Source organism: Cavia porcellus, unplaced genomic scaffold (genome assembly GCF_034190915.1).
Source record: "Cavia porcellus strain 051 isolate PalLab524CR breed Dunkin Hartley unplaced genomic scaffold, mCavPor4.1 scaffold_9, whole genome shotgun sequence".
NCBI lineage: Eukaryota > Metazoa > Chordata > Mammalia > Rodentia > Caviidae > Cavia > Cavia porcellus.
This window is the reverse complement of record NW_026947492.1, coordinates 27,658,908-27,680,198: the sequence shown is the minus strand read 5'-3', so window position 1 is coordinate 27,680,198 and position 21,291 is coordinate 27,658,908.

Sequence of the window (21,291 nt, the reverse complement as noted above, 5' to 3'; positions counted from 1 at the left end):
GGTAGTTAAGATGAATCAGAGTTACTGTTGGCAGCTGCAGATGGGTCAAATTGGAGTGTGAGGATTCAGGTCTTCTCTGTCCTGTTTGAGGGTACCCCTGCTTACAGTCAAATGGCTCTGACGCATCGAACTTCCTGTCTTGCTCCAAGAAACTATGATGGAGCTATGGAGTCCTGGTCTGTGCAGTCGCCCTGTCTCCCTGCCCCCCTCCACTCCCTGCACCCCAGGAATATCTCCGCTGCTCAAGGCACCTTGTCTGTCTTCATAAAACAAGAGTTAAAAATAAATCAATAACCACAGAATTACCAATGGAAGATTAATTCCATTTGTAAATGCTAATGAGATTCAGACCCCTTCCCTAAGGGACAGGGATGGGTGGTGCCCTTCTGTGGCTTCTAGAAGGGCTTTCTGAGGGCTGTTCCTGGACCTGAGCACTGCTGTCTCCTCAGCCTCGCAGCCTGCTCCACACTCCGGTTCACCTTTCTCCTGTGTCTTGTTCCAGGTCTGGCTATCCGGAAATGAGCAGGAGCCAGTGGTCGCAGGTGCTCAGGGCGTGGCCGAGGGACCCAGGAGGCAGCGGCCTGCCGAATGCCCATCTACAGGTTGCTGACTGCTGAGCTCTTTCATTTCCTCCAGCGCAGCCTGCCAAGGGCTTCGCTCCCAGGTGTTTTTCTGCCAGGTGGCTGGCCCTGTCCAGGGTGCTGACAAAACTCTTGCTGTCCTGCAAGGTTTGGCTGGAATGCTGCCTGCTCCTCCAGGTCCACAGTGGAATCGCGGCTCCGCCCTGCCGGAACGCTCCCGGCAGAAGAGGAGGGGCTGCTGACCAGGCGATGACTCAGGCGAGCAGGGCCAGGTCCAGGGTGATGTGCCACATGCATGGTCCTTTATGTGCTGTGCTGGGTCAGGGTTTGAGATGACAGGGATTAGCTTGGAAGAAGCTAAAAAGCTGTTCTGTATCTTGACTGCGGAGTGCTTCTGTGACCGTGTCTACACATGTGCAAAAATTCATGGAGCCATCAAGCGCAGGGATCAAGAGTCGTATTTCTCTGTTTAACAATTTTGAAAGTAGGGACTCAGTTTCACAACAAGCCCTAAGTGGAGAACTAGCCTTCTTCGGCCCACTTGATGGGTGTGCGGGCCCGCGGTTGTGAGCGGAGCGCTGGGTCCCTTCCCATTTTGGTGCACACTTCAGACTTCTGCACGGGTGTCTGTCTGGTTTTGAAAGGACGGCGGGGTTTTAGTACAAAGCAATAGCGCTCTGGCAGACATTTGCCGTGATAAGAAGGAAATACTCTCTGAGTAGAATTTTCTTTGCAAATCCCTTTTCCTGGCCTGAGACCCAGTTATGGATTTCCTGCTGTTAATAGATTTCTGCTCTTTCAGGGACCCCTTCTTGCCTGTTCTGTGGCCGCCTCCTGACAGTTCTCATCCTGCGGTAGGGTCTGCTTGTTTTATGCACCCCGGGCCTGGCTTCCCATTTAGCCCCGGAGCCAGACTGAGCTGCAGTAAGCGGCAGTTCCCACAGACTGGAAATATTTTCCTCCGAGGTGCGGAGCACTCTGCTTGCAGCCGCCTCTCCTGTGCATCAAGGGTCTGTTAGCACAGTGGCCTGCCAGGCGAGGTCACTGCTACCACTACAGGGCAGTGCCCTGGCTATGGCCTACCACATCCTCCTGCTCACTCTGTGCACCGCATTTGGAATCATCTTCCCTGCATCGGCCCTGAGCTCCACATGAGACGAACCTACTGCTGCCTCCTTGGGACTCACACTCCAAGTTTCCTGCTCCAGATCTGCTGCGTCCATCAACAGGGTCCAGAGCCCAGTGAGATGGATGTTTGGACTCTACCTCCACCCTGGAGAGTGGCACCACCCTGGTATTCTGTTGTGAGTCTCTGCAATCTGTCCTCTGTTCCCTGTCCACACTGCCCTTGCCTCAGCAGGGGCCGGAAGTGCCTGCCCACTGGACACTCATCTGGACAACAATGGCACCAGGATCCCCTCTTTGTAGCCTTCCCCTACTCAAACCACCCCTTGTCCTGTGCCCTGCAAAGCTAGGGTTATTTCCTCCCACAGACTCAATGGGTATACATCTCTGTTTAAAAACATTAGTGGTGACACACACCTATAACCCCAGAACTCTGGGAGGCTGAGGCAGGAGGATTGTGAGTTTGAGCCCAGTATGGGAACCTAGCCACTTATTAAAACCCTGTCTCAAAATAAAATTAAAAAAATAAAACAAAAGAGTCAAGAAATATAATTCAGTAAAAAAGATCTCTAGGTTCAATTCCAGTACTGAGTTGGGGGAAGGGGGAGAAAAAACAAAGGAAAGGAAAAGAAAATGAACATTTAAAGTAAAAATTGCCTATGGAGCGAGGTTCAAGAGTTTTACAGAGCCCTTGAGAAGAGAAGCACAAGTTCATTCGGGTATACGTTTGAGACCACTTCCCTCGCCAGCCAGCCCTCTGTCCCCGGCCAGGGCTGGGACCAGCCTTGGGTCCTGCATGGCACATCGTGCTGTGCCCCCCTGACCCCGGCCACTCCCCAAGGGTCACTTGTCACCTCAGGGAACCTGCCCCACCTGGCCCCCAGGCAGAGCATACCTTTTCCTCCCCTGTGCTCTTCCTATGTCAAGGGCATCCCATCGATTCTGATAACCTTGCACAAGCTCACAGAGGGCAGGGCTGCATTCATTTCTCCTGGCATTTCTTGCATCTGGCAGGCAGAGCACATGGTGTGAGGAGAATATTAAGGTGCACAGCTTTATTGAACTGGGTTGATTTCAATTCACCATCTTCTCTCCGTGTGTGGGAGTATGCTGGGGCTGGAGAGTGGGGATGAGAGAGGTGCCCCAGTGAGGTCTCTTTTTAACGGCCCGCCTGAAGTCATCCCTTCCCTCCTAGATGGAGGTTACTGTTTGAACCCACAGGGATGAGGGAAGGTTTGGTTCACCTCTTCTCCTCTCCCTTTCCTATTTCAAATTCAGGACAGCTTAGTCGTGGGCAGCAGTCTCCATGGCCCCAGCTCTACCTGGAGTGGCCTGTGGAGGGCTGCTCCTGCAGGCCGGGTTGGGTGCATCGGTGAGACTCAGCAGTCTGGTACAGGAGGGCAGCCCCGGCTCTAGGTCTCTAGGTGCTGCCAGTGAGTACAGAGCTCTCCTGCCTTGCCTTTCCCATCTGGTCTTAGTCCATGCTGGGGTTCTGTGGAAGGGGAAACCTGATAGTTAAAGGGGTAATTTCTCTATTTTCTGTCAGGAAATTGATAATTCCTGCCTGCCCAAGACCCCAGCGGGGAGTGTGGTTCTGCTCTTCCTAGAGCTGCTTGAGTTTTTTTTTTTTTTTTTTTTAGAAATTAATTTTTGGTCTTTTTCTGTATTTTTTTTTTTTTTTTTTGTCATCTCACCCTTTTCCACCAGAGCGACCAGGTCCTCCTTCTATGTTATACTGCTTACACAGATGAGATTTATATAATCAAAAGAGAAGCTGCTTGCAAACAAACTTCCTTCCTGTCTTTTTGTTATGGTTGGTATCTAGATGTCCTCTCAAAGCTTCATGTATTCACAGGTGGCACTTTTCAGAGATGCCTGGATCTAGAATGTGTGCGTATGGATTGAGGGTGTGTGATAATTAGATTAGCCCACTGCTTGGTTCAGCAAATTTCTGGGTGTGGGTAATGCAAAGGCCCACCCTGGTATGGCCTGGATGGTATACAAGAAGAGAAGGGGAAGCTCACTGACCTGCCATGGGCCATTTCTTTTGTGTGATGCCCCTCTGCCATGCTGCCCTGCTTTAGAACCAGCGGGCTGAACTGAATCCGCTACCATTTATGAGTAGAAATAAATCTTTCCTTCTTTAACTTGTGGGTTATCTTTTGTCCCACCAACAAGAAAGTAACTTTTGTATTCTAAAACCTGAGCTCCTGGGAAGAACGATGTTGGCCTGAAAAAAGGTGGAGGAGTACTTTCCAGGCTAGGGTAGGGGCCCAGATCTGGGAGGAGAGGTTGGCCTCGAATCTCCAGGGAGTGGGCTTTGCACTCGCTGTCAGCTCAGCCTAGAACATTCTTACTTGCCTTAGTATGACCTGATTCTTTACTGTGTTCAGGTTCCTGCTGTGTGGATCTTATCATTTGGAGGTGATACCTTCCCTGACTAGCTACAGAAAACAGTGACCTTCATTTCTTTCCTCACCTGCACGTAATTTATGTTTCTTCTTCATATTCAGACTACCTAACATCTTATGCATGTATTTGATTATTTCTTTTCTGTTATTTTCTCACATCTAGAATGCAAAAGATACAATAGGTCAAAATTTGTGTCTCTTTAGGTTCACTCCTTAGTCTCCAGTGCCTTGATCATTAGATGGCTAATTTTAGGCCATGGAATTGAGATCTAGTCAGACACTGATACAGATGTCATTGTGAAAATATATTTTAGATGAGATTAATTTTAAATCAGTAGACTTTGAGTAAAGTTATACCCTTTATGTCAATCAGTTTTCAGTTACTGTGACAAAGTACCTGAGATAATTTAAAGGGAAAGAAAGGTTCATTTTGGTTCACAGTTTCAAAGTTTCCAGTCTATGACTGCTTAGAGCTGTTGTTCTGGCTCTGTGGGCCCAGTGTGTCTGAGCAAGAGGGCATGAGAAAGGAAATTGCTCATTTCATATCAGTTGAGAAGCAAAGAGGAGTGAGAAGGGGCCAGGGTGCCACCACTTCTTCAAGGCCAAGCCTCTAGTGACCCTTGCTCTGCCTAAGCCCCACCTCTTGATATTCCCAACCTTCCAGCAGTTCCATAGAGGGTGACCAAGCCTTCCATACATGATCCTTTGTGGGATGCTCAAGATCCAAACTATAGCTTCCCTCATAACGTGGCCTCCATCAGTTACAGGCCTTGCGAGAAGAGAGTGCGATATTCTCTAAAGAAGAGGAGATTCGGCCTGCACGTTGCTCCTGGACTTGAGATACAACATCACCTTCCCCAGGGTCTCCAGTCTGTGGCCTGTGCTGCAGACTTTGGACTCACTGCTTGATATGCATGAGCCAGTTCCTTAAAATCCCCTCTCTTCCTCTCCCTGCACATGTATCAGCAACAAATACACAGACACAGACACACAGACACACACACACACTGCCCACCTCCACATGCACCCTTTGTTCTGTTTACCTGGAGAACCCTGACTAATGCAACGCTGCTTATGTATCTGCTGAATGTGTGAGCGAGGTATGGGTACTCAGAAGGGAACGGCTGTACCTTATTTTTAGAGACGACATTCTAGACGCTAGGACTCCCAAGAATATTTTCATAGCTTAGAGCAACCTGGCTGTAAGGAATCACGGTGGGTGGACTTTGAAGGCCTGAAGGTGAGCATGCCAGACTTGGAGTAAAGGCTCTTGCCCAGATGGTTCTTTCCTAGACTCTTTAGGGAGTCTGAGGTAGGGACAAACAGGAGCCTAGGAAAATAGCAGTGACTTGGAATACATTTATTATTTATTGGAAATGAAATATTCTGACATTTGTCAATACCCAAGTCTATGTATTATATTTTGAGTTCTCCTGGCTGTGGCCGCTCCTTTTTCCATCAGTGGTCACATGTTTGACCCATGGTGCTTTGGAAATTTCATTCATTCATCACACATTTTCTAGCACATGCTGTGTTCTAGGAACTGTTGCTGCTAGGGGTGCACATTAGTTCCTCCCACCATGTGACCCACTATCCCCATGCCTAGTAGCTTGACACAGTCACATCCTTTCCTCACCCCTCGTCGTATCAGTGGGGAGGAATTCAGGAGTAGCCATGGTGGATGGCCCTATCTGTGTTAGCTCATGACACTGTGATCGGGTTCCAGCCTGACTGCCACCCTCTGAAGGTTGGGATGCTCCTTCAAAGGGGTTCACTTACACAGCTGGCAAGCTGGCTCTTGGCAGAGAGTCTCAGTTTCTCCCCGTGTAGAACCCTCCATGGTGCTGCTCAAGTGTCTCCAAGGCATGGCGTGTCCCCACCAATTGAGTGATTTAGGAGACTGAGGCCGAAGCCGTAATGCCTCTGTGATCCAGCACTGCAAGTTACCACACTCTGTCACTGCCGTGGCTGGTCAGTCAGGAGGGGGACTCTATAAAAGCACAGATACTAGTTGTCCAAGAGCATTGAGGGCACCGTGTAGACTACTTGCCTTGGGACGCAAAGGGAAAAATGCCTTGATTATGTCTTGCAAATAGATTGCAGTAACATGGGCTCGACATACACTCCAGGTGCCCAGATCTACGGCCTAGGAATTCCCCTCATCTTCTGAGTCATCACCGACACCAGTCCCCACCTTCTCCTCATGGTACCATCATTCATGACTATGAAGCACAAGACCTTATGCTCTATGCTGGGCGTGTTCTATGCCCTGGTTATAACTGTGGCTGAGAATGTACCAATAGGCTTTGTGGAGCAGAAAAAATGTCCAGGCCTGCAAGCAAAACAAAATCACAGATGAAGTGTCTGCTCTGTGACAGACACAGATGTTCATTGAGGTATTGCCCTCAGCTTTGTGGGGGGGCCTGTGGTGCCCGTGCCCATGCCTTTTTACTGGGAGGTTGAACTGCACTCCTCTGTACTTCTTCCCTACCAGACTACATTTTTTGAGGTCAGAAAGTGAGTCTTTTCTCTCTGGTTATTATCTCCTTCTAAGTCAGTGCCCCAGTGGGAACTTACAGTGACCTTTGTCGTCACTGGCAGGTCAAAGAACAAAACCTTCTGCCAGTGAATCCCAGAGAACTGACACTGGACCTCTATCAGGAGTGAAGTCCCAGGAGCACAAGTACTTTGTCTGTCTTATTCACATCGTCTAAAATATGACTTGCCACGTGAAGGCTTAAACACACTCACTAAGGGGACATAGCCACGCCTGATAGCATGCTTGGATCACTATTGTTTCAAGTTATTCTCCTTCTTCAGATCTCAAAAAGTCATCAAAATCACCTCACACAGCTTCTGGACTTCATTTTGCCTGCCAAACCTTGGCCATCTGAGAGCAAGGAGGCAGAGCTAGTGGATCAAAAATTTATGGGCCTGTGCCCTGGCCTTGGGCATCGTCAGTTCATACATGACACAAGGAACGACCCTGCTCTGTAGAAGGCTGTTGCATGCAGGGCTGGCCCTGAGAGTGAGTGGGGAGGGCGTGCAACACAGGGAGAGCAGGCAGGTGCCTCGGGATGCTTGTGGGATCTCACACCGGCTGAACACAGAAGCTGGGTGCATATGCATCATTAGCTTGTGATTAATATATAATAATACAGTAATCACCAGCCAAAGATATGTTAATACAACACTAGGCTAGGAATAATACCCACAGGAAACATCATCTGAAGCCTCCCACGGCACCAGCAATGTGGCCTCCCTTGCTGTTAGCTCAGGTGGGTGTGAGGAGACCCTGAGATGTTCAGTTTCCAGGTGCAGCTTGTGCCTTCAGAGGGATGCGCTGACAGCTGAGGGATAAGTTTGGCCTCAGACCTGGGCTCCCCAAGATGCTTCAGGATTTCCTTGCTCCTTTATCTTATGCCCAATGGGAAAGAAGGTGGATTTCTACCTATTGAGGGCCAGGATGACTTTGGCCAAGGTGCTGCTGTTGTGGCTTCTCTTGCTCTGGACTCTGTGCCCTGGTACTTTCTTTCCTTCCCACTGACAGACCATCCTGACACTGGCTTCCTGCTTGGGGTCTAGACTCTGGGCTTGAGGAAATCGTATTTCTGCTTGCACATTGTCCTTTGGTTGGGGAAACTTTCCCTCTTTGCTCAGGTGAGTATAGACCTGCAAATAAGAAGGGTAGAAGGACTCTGGTTTCTGGGCCTGGACAGAGGAGTCCTCTTTGTGTTTAAGCTGCTCACCAGGGACCATTTGGGGTTAACAGTTGACAATAGTCTGCCCTGCTGGGGATTTAGCTCAGTGGCATAAGCACCTGCCTGGCAAGCATAAGGTCATGAGTTTGATCCCTGGTACCAAAAAACCCAAAAGAGTCTGCTCTGGCCTGCCTGCATGCAAAAACACAGCAGGGTTGCTGGGATTGGCTGGTAGGCAGAACTGAGGTGTACAAATGCTGGGTCCCTGGCCAAGCGTTATCTTCTGTGCTAACACTACTTATGTGTAGGAACCAAAGAATGCTTGACTTTCTGGTGCACGTGAGTTTCTGAAGTTGGGCAGGGGGCAGCTTGATGTCTGCAAGGCCCCAGAATTCACCTACTCAAGAAAACAACAGCATTTGAAAAATAGCTCCAATGAGAGGGAATGACATTTGCAAGTAGTCTTTGATGTAGAGCTAATTGTGCCTGCTGTGGGAGGAGCAATGTCACAAGAAGAGCTGAGAGTTACCTCCCAGGGGACAAAGGGACACAGCAGGGAGTAAGGGCAGACTCTACTCTGAAAGGCAGACCAGGCCCCACCAGTTGATTCAGATGGCTGCCATGCTTGTACCTACTCTGCCCTCCAATACTCACTGCTGGCAACCCCTGCCATCTAGGCCTCCACTCTAGGTCCCTGATTCCTATCTTTCTGCTTAGCCCTTCATGTGTAGCGGTTATCATAAGGGAGACTTTCCCCGTTGCACTGTAAAATGTAGCTTTACAGCTGCGGCTCAGTGCTCACCAGGTGAATTGGAGCCAATTTGGTCGTTGCTTATACAACAAATCAAGACAATATACAGTGCCAGCTGAGTGAGCAGGGAGCCGTCTGCATCCTGTCTGCCTGGGACAGGAGTGGGACACCTGCCATGTCCCCAAGGCAAAGGCAACAGCTGCAGGGTTCGTGGCTCTGGCATCAGCATGACCAGACAGACACAGAAACTCGGGGACCCACTGCTGTCAAGCTCTCTTCTTGGCCAGAGGAGACAGTCTCCTCCCAGTTCCAGTCTGAGAAGAATCCACTTCTCCTTTCAGGCAGGGACACGGGGAGAAGGAAGGAGAAAGTGATGGGGGACAAAGTAGAAGAAGCTCCAGGAGAATTCTCCTGAAAACTTCTTTTCCTGATTTTCTGGCTCTGGCTACCTAGAACTGTGTTGTAGAATGAGGTGTAGGTTACAGGATTTCTGGCTAAGAGGCAAAACCAAAATTAAAACCCAGCCAACACCGAAGCTCTAAGCCAGGCAGGCAGCACCTGGCCCTGACGTCAGTTTTCTGGACAGAGAATCCAGGGCAGCAGGTCACTGTAGCGCTGTTCTCCGTGCCAGAGTACAAGGCGTCCGCGTTGCCCTGCAGGCTCCTGGGCTTGTCTTGTCTCTGTGGCAAGGCCTGCCCTTCCCTCCAGAGCTCAGCATCCTGACTCAGCGTGTCTGTGCTGGGCGGCACTGCATGCTCAACAGGAAGTTTTTCTCATGCATCCCCTGCTTCTGGGAGGCCCCACACTGCCTTCCACCAAGGTGGAAGAGACCACCCAAAAAGCTGGTCAGAAAGCAGGGGCGTCTGATGCTCGAGGCCCAGAAGATGTGGCCCTGACAAAAGACCTGTGTCTGGTCAGAGCACAACCCCACCTTGGTTGTCTGCTGCAATCTCTTGTGCTTCTAAGTGCACGCAGGTTCCCAGTGTCTGGCTCACAATCTATGGTTGCCTAAACAACAGCTGTTTGTGGAATATAACGTTAAAACACACCCTGTGGCTTTATGTTGTTTAATCAATAAGCTCAGTCAATTAATACCCACACACCTATACATGCAACTGGTTTTGACCATACATCTTCTTGGGAGGGTTTTCCATGGCCCTGGCTCTGGCTCAGATGATGGGAAGAAAGGCAATAGGATTAAGAATCTGCTATCTTTCCCCTGACCCCATTCTGTCTGATTTTTATTCTCTGGAAATCTTGTAATGCATTTGCTATTCTATTGTACTCCTGGTGGTGGGGCTTCTCCCAGATCCTCTCACTGGGCTGCTGTGCCTGATCCCCAGGGGCTCTGTGAGTGCTGGCTATGGGGGTTCATAGCTGTACCCTTTCCTGCAAAGAGATGCATGCAGCTTATGTCTTCCGTGGGTGATCTCCATCCTCCACTGACCAGTGCAGGTTACAGTTGGTCTCTAATCCCTTTTCTCAGCATGGGACAAATCTTTGGTACCATTCGTATTGCAAAATTCAGGGAGAGCAGGTGGAAGTCAGACTTCAGATGAAACTATATCCTCCTGGTGTCTTTCCTGCCATCCCGCGTCCCTCCTTCCCTGTGGCTCCTCCTGAGAGCCCTGCTTCCACACACTCCTGACGTATGATCCATCTCCAATTGGGCCTCTGGGAATCCTAGCTAAGTCACTTCCAGATGGTCCCTGACTTAACAATGGTTCAATTTTTGATTTTTAACTTTGTGAAGCTATCAAATTATATACAATTAGTAGAAAGTGTACATGAAACTTGGCATTTTGTTCTTTTCCTGGGCAGGCAATACACAGTGTGATATTCTCTCAAGAGGCCAGGCTGGGGCAGGGATCACACAACCAGTGCTTCCCAGTACCCTGTGTAACTGAGCTGTGAAGATCCACAGCTTTTACTGAATGCACTTTTCTTTTGCAAATGGTTTATTAAGAGATAAGCTAATTGTAGGTCAAAGACCATCCGTAGTTTACTCGAAAGGCATATTAGTGTGTGCACATGCGCGTGTGTGTGAAGAAGTGTGGGGATGGAGTGGGAAGAATTTTTTTTAAAATTTTATTTAAGGACAAAAAAGAAAAAAAAACAGAAAAAGGGTACAAGTTATACCGAATTTCAGAAAAAATAAACAGGAAATTACTAGTTAATAGATTACATATTGTCATATTAGAAATAGTTGTTCAAGTTACAAAATCAAAGCATATAGAGTGGACATTCAAACAGTCAGACTGCAAACAGTTTTGTTCAATGATCCAATAAAACTCAGCAATATGGTTACCTATCATACACTTAAATATACATGTAGTTATGTCCTTTAGAACACTTTCTTTTCCTCTCTTTTGTGCAATGACAATTACACATTTTGGGTTTTATTACTCCCACTGTTCTTAGTACTTTTTTTTGAAGAGAGTAAAACCAAATGTGCCATAACAGGACAGAGTCAGTCAAATCAAAAGGATGGACATAATACATAATGTAAAAACAAAATACAAGTTGATCAACAGTGGTTACCATAATGCCTCTTGCTATCTTAAAAAGAATTGCCTAATAATAAAATTGAACAAAACAGTAAAGAACAAAACCAATAAAACCAAAACATTGGAGACATTAGAGGACTTCAAAAGAAGATAATAGTCAACCAGAATAGACAGCATAATGAATCTTATTGTCTTCACAGTTGTTGCCCATACTTTCGAACTTGGTACTATCAAGCAAAACAGAATAGAGGAAAATCAGTCAAAACAAGATGGTGAGAGCAATACAGGGTTTCAAATCAAGTTAATAGGAAATCAAAGTGGGTTACTATAATGTATCCTGCTATTTTTTATTTTTCCCTTAATTAAAAGGATAGAAATGAGATAAAGTAAATAATAAAAAAAGGAGATTGAGATAAAAGAGGGCATAACAACAAAACAGTGCAGGTCAAAACCCAACCATTTAAGCAAAATAGTGTTTCACTACAAGATGTCCCGACATAACAGTAGTTACCATAGTGTCTCTTTCCTTGAAATCTTTGAGTATAACTTCATACACTGTAGCATCAAACATATCAAGACAATGTAAAACCATTCAAGAGAATGACAGTATTAGGGGGTATTTAGAATCAACTAACAGAAAAATGAACAATGATTTCTGAATAATCTCCTTGTCTATAAAAGTTTTTGTTTATATTATCACATATAATAAAATCCAATAAGATACAACAGGTTAAAACCGATGGAGACAGAAGAACAAAAGCTTGATGGGACTTCAAAACAAGATGATATTAAATCAACACTAGCTATTATGATATCTTGTTTTCTCCAAAATAGCTGTTCCTACCATCCAACTTTCTCTGCTTCATTTCTATTGAGCTCTTTTTCTGTCATTAGTTGTCAGTTTGTTTTCTTCATTTTGCTTTCTGCTCCATTCAGTGTGGCCTCTCTGCCACTGTTTCTGGAATGTTGGTATTTTTGTTTTTTAGAATATCCTGCAGTATTCTCTGTAGAGTTGAATGGGTGGTTGCAAATTCGGAGTGGGAAGAATTTAACCTGTTACCTACTGTGTTGTTTAGAACAGAAGCAGTGCAGGAGGAGACCCAGGGAGACTCCAGGGCAGAGATTTGTGGACAAAGAGAGGGAAGTGGGGGAGCAACTGGAGGAGCACAAAAGCCACTGAGCCTTAGCAGCACGGGTGCACCCTGCCTGGGCTTTGTGGTATGCAGCAGAGCCAGGATTCTACTCCGTCTGCTGGATTTCTGGTCTGCACTGTTGACATCTGTCTCCCCTGAGCTTGGCTGACCCAGTGGAGACTGGCACATTTTCTGTTCCTTGTCCCTCTCCTCAGTCTGGACACCGATTGCCTGTGTACATGACCTACTCGTGTCTTAGCACTTAAATGGTTTGTGTCGCTAACATCTGTTGAGTGGGGTCGATGCCATAATTGCTCTTCATTCTCCTTACACCTCGAGTGTCAAGATTTCCTGAAGGAAACATCTCCACTCTAGGTACTTCAAGCAGAAAAGATCTAATAGTGAGATTTCAGGGCTTATACAGCCTTTGCAAAGGGAGAGAAGCATTCTGAGGGTAGAGAGCACCAGGAAGACTCCAAGAATAATTCAGAACATGAGAAACTGACCTTGCAGGTGGCCACCAGGGTCACGCTCCTCAGGGCTGGGGCTGCCCCTGCCCTGGCAAGTCCTCTGAATACCCACAGATGGGAGAAGAGATGGGACAAGGCAGTCAGATCAGGAGGCCACTGCAACCCTGCTTTAAGGAGCCACTTTGAGAAAGGTGCTCTGACACTGGCCAAGGCTGCAGGGTGACACCTCCCCCTGCATTTGTCTTCCAAATCTTGCATGAGTGCAAACAACCGGTAGAATCCACGCCACATCCAGAAACACGGCTGTGAGGAGGTGTGCAAACTGCTCTCTATCCTTTCTGATATGTGTGTGGGAGTGACATGGAGGACCTCCCACAGGCTCCTTGTCCCCGTCACTTTGGGCTACAAGGGCCAGAGAACCAGCTGCGTGAGGGATGTTGGGTGTCAGCGTCCAGTATGATGGACGGTCACTTACTGAGGATGTCAGTGAAGAAATTCAGGTGTTGAGAGAATGCAGGAAAAGATAACTCAATAACCACCAGGGAATTTTCTTCTCCTGAATTTCTGTGCTTCTGTGACTTACAGACTAGAGCCAGTGGCCTGGGAATGTGTGATAGAAAAGAGAAGAGGCAAACTGGACCCCAGGGGAGGCACAGTGGCTGAGACCTTGGGCATCTGCCTAGTCAGTACTGAGCTTGTGGCCTGTCCTGCCCTCATTTTCCTCTGTGCTTGGGTCACCATGTTCATGCTGGAGGGAAGTGGGCTGGTTGGTGGCCATCACTGGGTTGGCAACTGTAAAGCTTGGCACCCATTTCCAATTATTTGGGGCATCAGGTTCAGTAGTCCCAGCTCCTCGGAGGGAAGAGGGGTAGACAGAGCCCAGCTGAGTTACAGTGGGCTTTGCCTGGTGGAGAAATGACTGGGAATTTTCTTGACACCCCAAAAAGAGGAGGCAAAGCATATCCTAGAGGAGGGAGCACCAGGGTCCCCCACAAGTGGAAAGGGAGCTTCTGCTTGCAGATGTGTGGCACAGGATTTCAGGTTCTTTTCACTGCTGAGGGAAAGTGTCTGCCCTCTGTGTGGCCCAGCAGGCAGCTGGAGGGGAGCTGAGCGTGACTGAATCCTGCTCACCACTTGAGCTGATTTCTGTTACTCCAAAAGTGACTCCTTCATCTAGCCAATGGCATATATCCATACTCCTAAGGATGAGTGCTAATGTGTGCTTTTGGGTTACAAGCATTTGGGCAGACTCAAGGATATTCATGTGTGTACTGAACTGTATGTGTGTCTGCATGTGAGTACCTGTGTGTGGTTCCATGCATTTTGTGCACATGCTGGTCTATGTGCCTCTTGGGCAAGGGAATGAGTTTGTGTGTGTGTTTGTGTGCTCTCACCCTCTCGTTTGTGCCTGTACATGCAAAGCTTGGGAGAGCAGGTCTCCCTGCTGGGCTTTGTTGTGGCCGACAGCTTCCTGGAGGTGAGTGGGATTTGTCCTCTGTTCCAGGTCGATGGCATTGATTCAGCAGGAGTGAGGAATCCATCGTAATCTGGTTGGAGGACCTGGCGCCAGAGTGTGTAAAGAGTAATTAGAGAGCCAGGCTGATGCAAAGGCTGGGCCCACTGCCCCGGATGGGGCTGGTGGCCTTTGGACAGATGGGATGTAGGAGTGCAGACTCTCTCCGAGATCCAGGCGACCCTATCTTGAGTGTGTGACCTTGAGCCCACACTGCTGTCCTCTGCTGGGCTTAGGGCAAACTCTGAGAAGAAAGGCGTGCTGGCAGTGAGGCCAAGCTTCTTGTGGTTCTTGCCCTTGAAGGGCTGAGGTAGGAGCAGGATCTCTGGCGTGGACTCTACCTTTCAGCCTCTTACATGACAGCAAATCAGTCCATTACTCAGTGCATCTAAAGTTCCAATTCATTTTCACTTTTGTCTGCTTGTTTGAAACCTTTGAAACCTTTGTTATGATTATGAGGTGAGAGGACAAGTGTCATGCCCTGCTTGACAGCTGAGGACACAGATGCAAATGTGCAAAGTGAATGAGTGGCAGAACTGGGCCCATTCTGACACCCAGCTCTGGGCTGGAACAGGTTTTTGTAGTGTGGAGGTTCTCCCAGAAGTCACTGGGCCTGTGTGCCTGAGGTCGTCACACACCTGGAGAGAAGCTAACGGACAGGGAAGAATCCCAGTGGCTTTAAGGAAGGCTCCTGATGGGCCCCTGGTTCTTCAGGCTGCAATATACCAGAGCCCCTGGGACTTTGCAGAGGGCAGGTCCTCTGGTCTTGCCACTGAGCTCTGATTCACTGGGCTGAGAGCCTACATTTCAAATGATCTAACTGTGGGCTCTTGAGCCTTGTTTAGGAAACAGAGCTTCAGGGAGTGAAAGGCGAAGGGAGAGAGGAAGCAGGAAGCAGGAAGCTCGGGGCAAGGGTCTGCGAAGAGGAAACGGGAGAGATGCGGCATCTTGTCTGCCTGCAGCAGGCAGATGGAGGAGTGAATTTCTGCAGAGAATATGGATACCTCAGCCATGAATTCAGGGGAAAGATGGAATGACAATGCTTTAAAACCCAGGTTGTTTGAGGCCCAGTGAGACTCAACAGCATTCCAGCTCTCCTAGCCTACTTGAGGTTCTTTAAGACTCATTCCTTGGAATTTAGAGAAGCAGCTGCATCTTTCTTAGCAATGTGTGAGTGTGTATGTAGGGGTTCTGGATTAAGTTGGGGAGAGACAGGATAGGAGGCAGAAAAGGAGCAAGCGCAGAATAAAAGTTTGCAGTTCCTGATGCCTTCACTGCACGGAGGATGGTGATAGAGTCACAGGCACTACTATTAAATGCCTGAGATCATTTTGCTAGCCTGACAGGCATAAGAAAAAGACACTATCTTACTGGAGTCATCAGCAAGCAGGGCAAAGAAGGGGAGCAAGTCTGGTGAAGGGGAAACCCCAACTAGGTCCAGGAAGGAACTGGGTTGAGAAAAAGTAAGAGATGGGGGTGTGAGGAGCGTGAACAAAGGGCCTTCCTCTCAGGCCAGTGACCATTCTGTTCTCCTCGTTGGACACTGCTATGTCTTGTATCTGGACGCTGCCTGCCCCAGGCCCCGTCACTCACAGGTGGAGATTTTAGAGCTGGATGGGTCTGAAGTGTGTGATGCTGGGATTGAGTGTGGTGCTGGTTTAAGGGCACTCCAACCTGGGTGTGGGTGGCTTCACCCCAAAGAGGCATAGTTTGGAAGGGATAAAACGGACAGGTCAAGGCAGGCCTGCTGCTGCTGCATCCGCTTGTGTGCTGTGGCTGCTTTCCTGTTGTACTGTTTTGCTGTCTTCTGCCCACCATACACTGTTTCTCCTCTGTGATGCCCCTCTGCCATGCCACTCTGCCTTGGAGCCTGCCAACTATGCCCTGAAACCTCCACAAACTGTGGGCTACAGTAAACCTCTCCTTCTTTAACTTTGAGTGTCAAATGTTTGTCTCAGCAGTGAAAAAATTAACTAAGACATCATCCAAGGATGAGAAGCTGGAGACTTCTACTAAGATGAGGTCTCTCTTCATATGTGCAAATAATTCTCTTCCAGGAATCACGTAACCTCAGGAAGCAAAAAGTCACATCAGGATGAGGCAGGTTGGAGACCAAGCAAAGTACCTACAGTTCTGTTCTTTAAGAAATTTGCAGAAAGCTCCCAGTCTCTGTGTTTTAGTCTTCATAACAGCAGAGACACCTCCTCTAATCCACTGAGGCTTTGCTTGATTATACTTTTGAGATCTGCCTTGGGAGAATTTGTGTGCCCTAAGGCAGTGCTTCTCATAAGAGCAGGTGACGGGTCCCACACAGAGAATGAAGTTGAGCAGTATGATGGGAGGTACAGAGGGCAAAAGAGATGGTTGAGACCGTGGTTGTGATTCAGAGGAAGATTTCAAGATGAGTTGAAGTTATCGTAATTGAAAGCCAAGTTAGAAATGGGCTGATTAAAGAAAGAGGTCAAACCCCTGTAGGGCTAAGTGGCTGCTTGTGTCCTTTGGCCTCTCCTCTACCCACTTCTCTCTTTGGCTCTTACGTGCCAGTCCCCGATGGGGCTCATTCTCATCCTACTTCCTGTATTTAATGCAATTCTCACTCCTTGTGCAATTACTCATCCATGAGCTGGGCTGTGATGCATAACAATACACTCTCTCATTTGTATACTGCTTCGCAGCCTTCAGAGAACCTCTATACCTGTGATGTCACTTGATGCACACAATTCCATGAAGGAGGAAGTGCAGAGTCGTGACTAAGAAAACAGATTCTGGAAGTGACTGTCTGGCTTCCAGTTCTGTCCCTACCCCTGCCATAGATCTTATCTAGACTGCTTTCATTTATTCTCCTATAAAATAAGAGGAGTAACAGACCATTCCTCTTCATGTCATGAAGATTCAGTGACTTACTTTTTGATACATGCTTGTAATAGAGTCAGGCATATGGGAAATTTGAATGTGTTAGTGCTATTATTGTGATTATTCTGGGTTGGTAGAAGGGGCCCGGAGACTCCGACAGGGTAAATTCTGGAGGGGTTGGGGCTGGCATCCAGCTCTCCTGGCTCACAGTCTTGTGACAATAATGGGAATCAGAGCTGTTGCTACCTTTATTTCAAGTCTATTGTGAGGTGGGCATAGTGCTGGCTGCTTTATGACCTGACCTCCTTAAAACAACCCTGAGACTCAGGCATGTTTGTCCCCTCCTTATACAATTCTCACATCAAAGGGATTGGGACTTGATCCTACCTGACTCTGGTTGCTTTGCAAGATGCGGATACAGCGATCCATCTGCATCTCAGAAGAGCTGGGCCTTCCTGTCCTCGCTATAGAGGCGCTGTCCATAGTGCTGAGGGACGCAGAGGTGCCCTGGAGCGGGCTTGTGGAAAAGCTCTCTCCTCTCTTCTCTGCCATTTTAGACAGGAGGGAAGGGCTCTGACTTCACATGCTTTGTCTTTATTCCTGGAGGCTCAGAAACTTGGGTGCATGGAGGACAGTCACGGCTTCTCTCCCACCCTTCCTCTCCCCTCTCCTGGAAGCCAAGGGCATGAGAATTTACAGATGTAGTGCAGAGTGTGTGAGAGTGTATGCGTGCTGAGCCGTGTGCATTTTTGCCACATCTATACATATTCTCATGGCTCCCTATGGGGCTGCATGTATGTGTGAAAGCGTGTGGGTAGGCAGGTCTGTGTGTGGCAGCACAGCACCTGTCTGTGTGGGCGGTGTGAGCATGTGTGCCTGTGTCCCTGGAGTGTGTGGAGAGGGACTGTGTGGGAGGAGGCTAACACCTGTGGTCTGCATGGAGCTGCAGGGTGGTGGTTGTGCAGAGCTCCGTTCACTCAGCTTCATCTTTATGTCGTCCCTGAGTGGCAGAGCATGAAGCAGTACATGCAGACATGAGCATGTGTTCAATTCTCTCTTCTACACACACACACACACACACACACAAACACCTGAATCCCTATGCCTGTTCACTGCTACCTCACCCATATCTACTGATACATAAGTAATTCCCAGGAGGTAGTGCAAACACGGACATATGTGCACAGAAAACTTGAGCACACTCTCCTATCCACATGGAGTGACCCACATGGAGGTCACTCTTTGACCCTCTCTTTTGAGGACAGCCTTTTGTGCTCTCTGACCTCCCCAGGAGTGGCTGGCTGTGGTCTTGGCTCATGGGCCCACTCACTGGGCTTAGTCCTGGCACATCACGGCCTGTGTGACTGGCACTCTTCTGAAAACAGGTGCTCCTGCTGGCGCCACCTGCTGGCTGTCCCCTAGCATCTGCAGCAGGGACAAGGTGGGGAGCTGCACCCTGGAGATCAGAATCAAGGAAAAGACATTGAATGTTGGGCTGTGGGTGAGCATAAAGAAGATGGGTTTTATGGGGACCAACATCCTCGTGGCACAGATTAGGCAGGAAGAGAAGAATGTTCTAGGGATATCCAACCAAGTAGGGAGAGACACATGTGATCCCACATGCACACAAACTGTGCTTCAGTGCGGGCAGCCTCGTGGGCCACAGAGCAGCCACAGAGGATGCTGACTGTGGTACCAGGTCTGAACACATGCGCCAGCCCTGCGTGGATGTGTGCATCTTTCTGTGGGTGGTGTCTCAGTGCGCACACGCCACTGCAGGCTGTTTATTATCATCAAAAGTTCTCAGAGGTTTGCCATATATGCATCTACTTACATGTGATTTGCATACGTGTGCCCCTGCAGGGAGTGTGTGTGACTCTCGATTCGGCGTGTGTGTTTGTGGAGAGATGTGGGTCTCAGTTGTATTCACACACCATGTAGTAAAAGCCTTGGCATTTCTGATTTTACCAAACCCTTTGATCTAGACCAGGGCTCCGAGAAAGTGTCAGCATTTTCTCCCACTCTGTAAGCTCCTCACTCTCCATGCCAAGGGAATCTTTAGTTGAGACTCAACCACCTTCTCTCTTCCTTCCTGACCTTCTCTAAATGCCTGTGATTTACGATGTAGAGTTTGACTCTGGACTTCCACGTGCAGAGATTTCCAGCTGCTGTCATCTCAGGGTCCGGGGCAGCTGATCCAGCCCCCGATGCCCTTTTCGTCTGCCAAGAGGGCCCTGCTTGCCTGGTGGATGAATGGTAAAGCATCTATCTTGGCCCTCACTTCAGCCCATGCTTCTTTGCAGGGCTCATGCCTCAGGGAACCTCCACAAAGGGACAGCAGCTGAGGCCAGAGAAAGGCCCCTTCTCTCCACAGCAAATGCTCTTTTCAAACCAGCCTCCCTTGTGCTGGAATATCGCAGAGGCTGCTTGGTGACCCTCAATTAACCTTGGGAAGCTGCCAGGGGAGCAGCCTCATAGCAGTCTTCCCCCCACCCCAACCCCTCTTCTCTCCACATTCCTCCTTCTATCAGCTCATTGTCCTAGATTCCCCCATGAGATTCTCTTTTCAGAGCCTCAGTTGGCCTCCTCCCACAGCCCCCAGGCTTCCCTGGCAGCTGTACCCACCCCCAAGTCCACAGGCTTTTGCTTTTCCAAGTTGATTTCCTAGAAAGGGATTGTGTGATTTTGTGTGTGTGGTGTGTGTGTGTGTATGTGTGTGTAAGAGACACAGAGAGAGAAACAGAGAGACAAACATAGAGAGACAGAGAAACAGAGAGAAAAACAGAAGCACAGATATATAGAGACAGGGACAGAGACAGAGACAGAGACAGAGAATGGATGCCTAGGTTCTAAATGCTCTGAACCTGGGATTCCAAACAGACTCCTTCCTAAATAGGTCCTATGCCTGTGGCTGTCACCCTCACACCCCACCCTCAGGAGCATATTTCCTTATGCACATCCAAATATCCCCATAGCTGACCTTCTCAGGCAGGGTGATCTTGTCTGCTCTATGATGTCCCTTTTTTTCTAATGACCCAGAAACAGACTCTGGGGTGCAGAAAAGCCTCGGGGTTCAGCGTCATCCTCTTAGTGTTCATCAGGGCCATGGAAGCCCACCCCAGGGGCACAGGTTCTGGTGAACAGAGCCCCTGAAGTCCACTGTGAATTGGTTCTGGATGAACCTGTAGCATGCTCGAGTCCTCAGAATGACCCTGCTGTCTGTTAAATGTGAACCCTGTGAGATAGGACCATATCCGGGCTGTCATCTCCCACGCTGCAGGGTGATGGGGTCACCATAGGCACTCGATATGTACTGAGGGTGCAGGCTGCTGACGGGGTGGTTGGGCATTTACTGAGTTTCCAATGGGAACTTGAGTGGAGACACTGCTTCGGGGGAGGCAGGGATGCAACTCTGGGCTTCTGACTCCGAGGCCAGGAATCTCTTCTTGGACCATGTTTGCCTGGTGTCCAAGCACCATGGAAACTTGTTGCTGTGGTACCCTCTGTCATGGATGTTTTCCAAGAATAAATCCGGTTCTGTCTCTAGGCTCCCTGTACCACTCTGAAGTCCCCAGAGGGGAGGAACAGGAGAAAGAGAAGGTGAGAACAGAGGGCTGTGAAGCAGGATGGGAACGGGGGCGGGGCAGGTGAGCATGTAGAGGAGGACTGAGGGCTGGCTCTGCGAGACAGCAGCAAGAGGAGTCCAGGCTGATCTGTCTCCGACCTCGGTCCTTCCCGGGTCCAGCCCCTCCTCCCTTCCTGCCTCTCGCACCTGGTGGAACGCTGTTCATGCCAAGGCTCTGGAGGGAGGGGGCAGTGGTATGCAGATGCATTTGGTCTCCTGGCGCTTCTCACAAGGCCCTTTTGTGTGGGGTTGAGAGCTAAGTGTGGAAGGGTCAGGGAATGGGAGGTCCGGGGTCTACTGGGTGCCAGAAATAGACGCCCTCACAACCTCCAGCTGTGGCTCCAGCATCCTCTTTTCCCCCATCTCCGGGCTGGGTCCGAAGCAGAAGCAGGGTTTGTCCCCACACTGCTGTGGGGACCTCTTTTGACTTCTCAGCCCCCATCTCTCTGTCCTGTTTTGCGGTGGCCCAGAGTGATGCTGTCTTCTTAACCTAGGATCAGACTTGGCTGTTGTCTCCCTCTATAACCTCACTCACCTGCGCTATCCGTCTGTCCCCTCCCCTCCCCTCACCTCTCCCGCTCACTGCTTCCTCGCCTCCCTAACACAGCCTCTGATCTAACC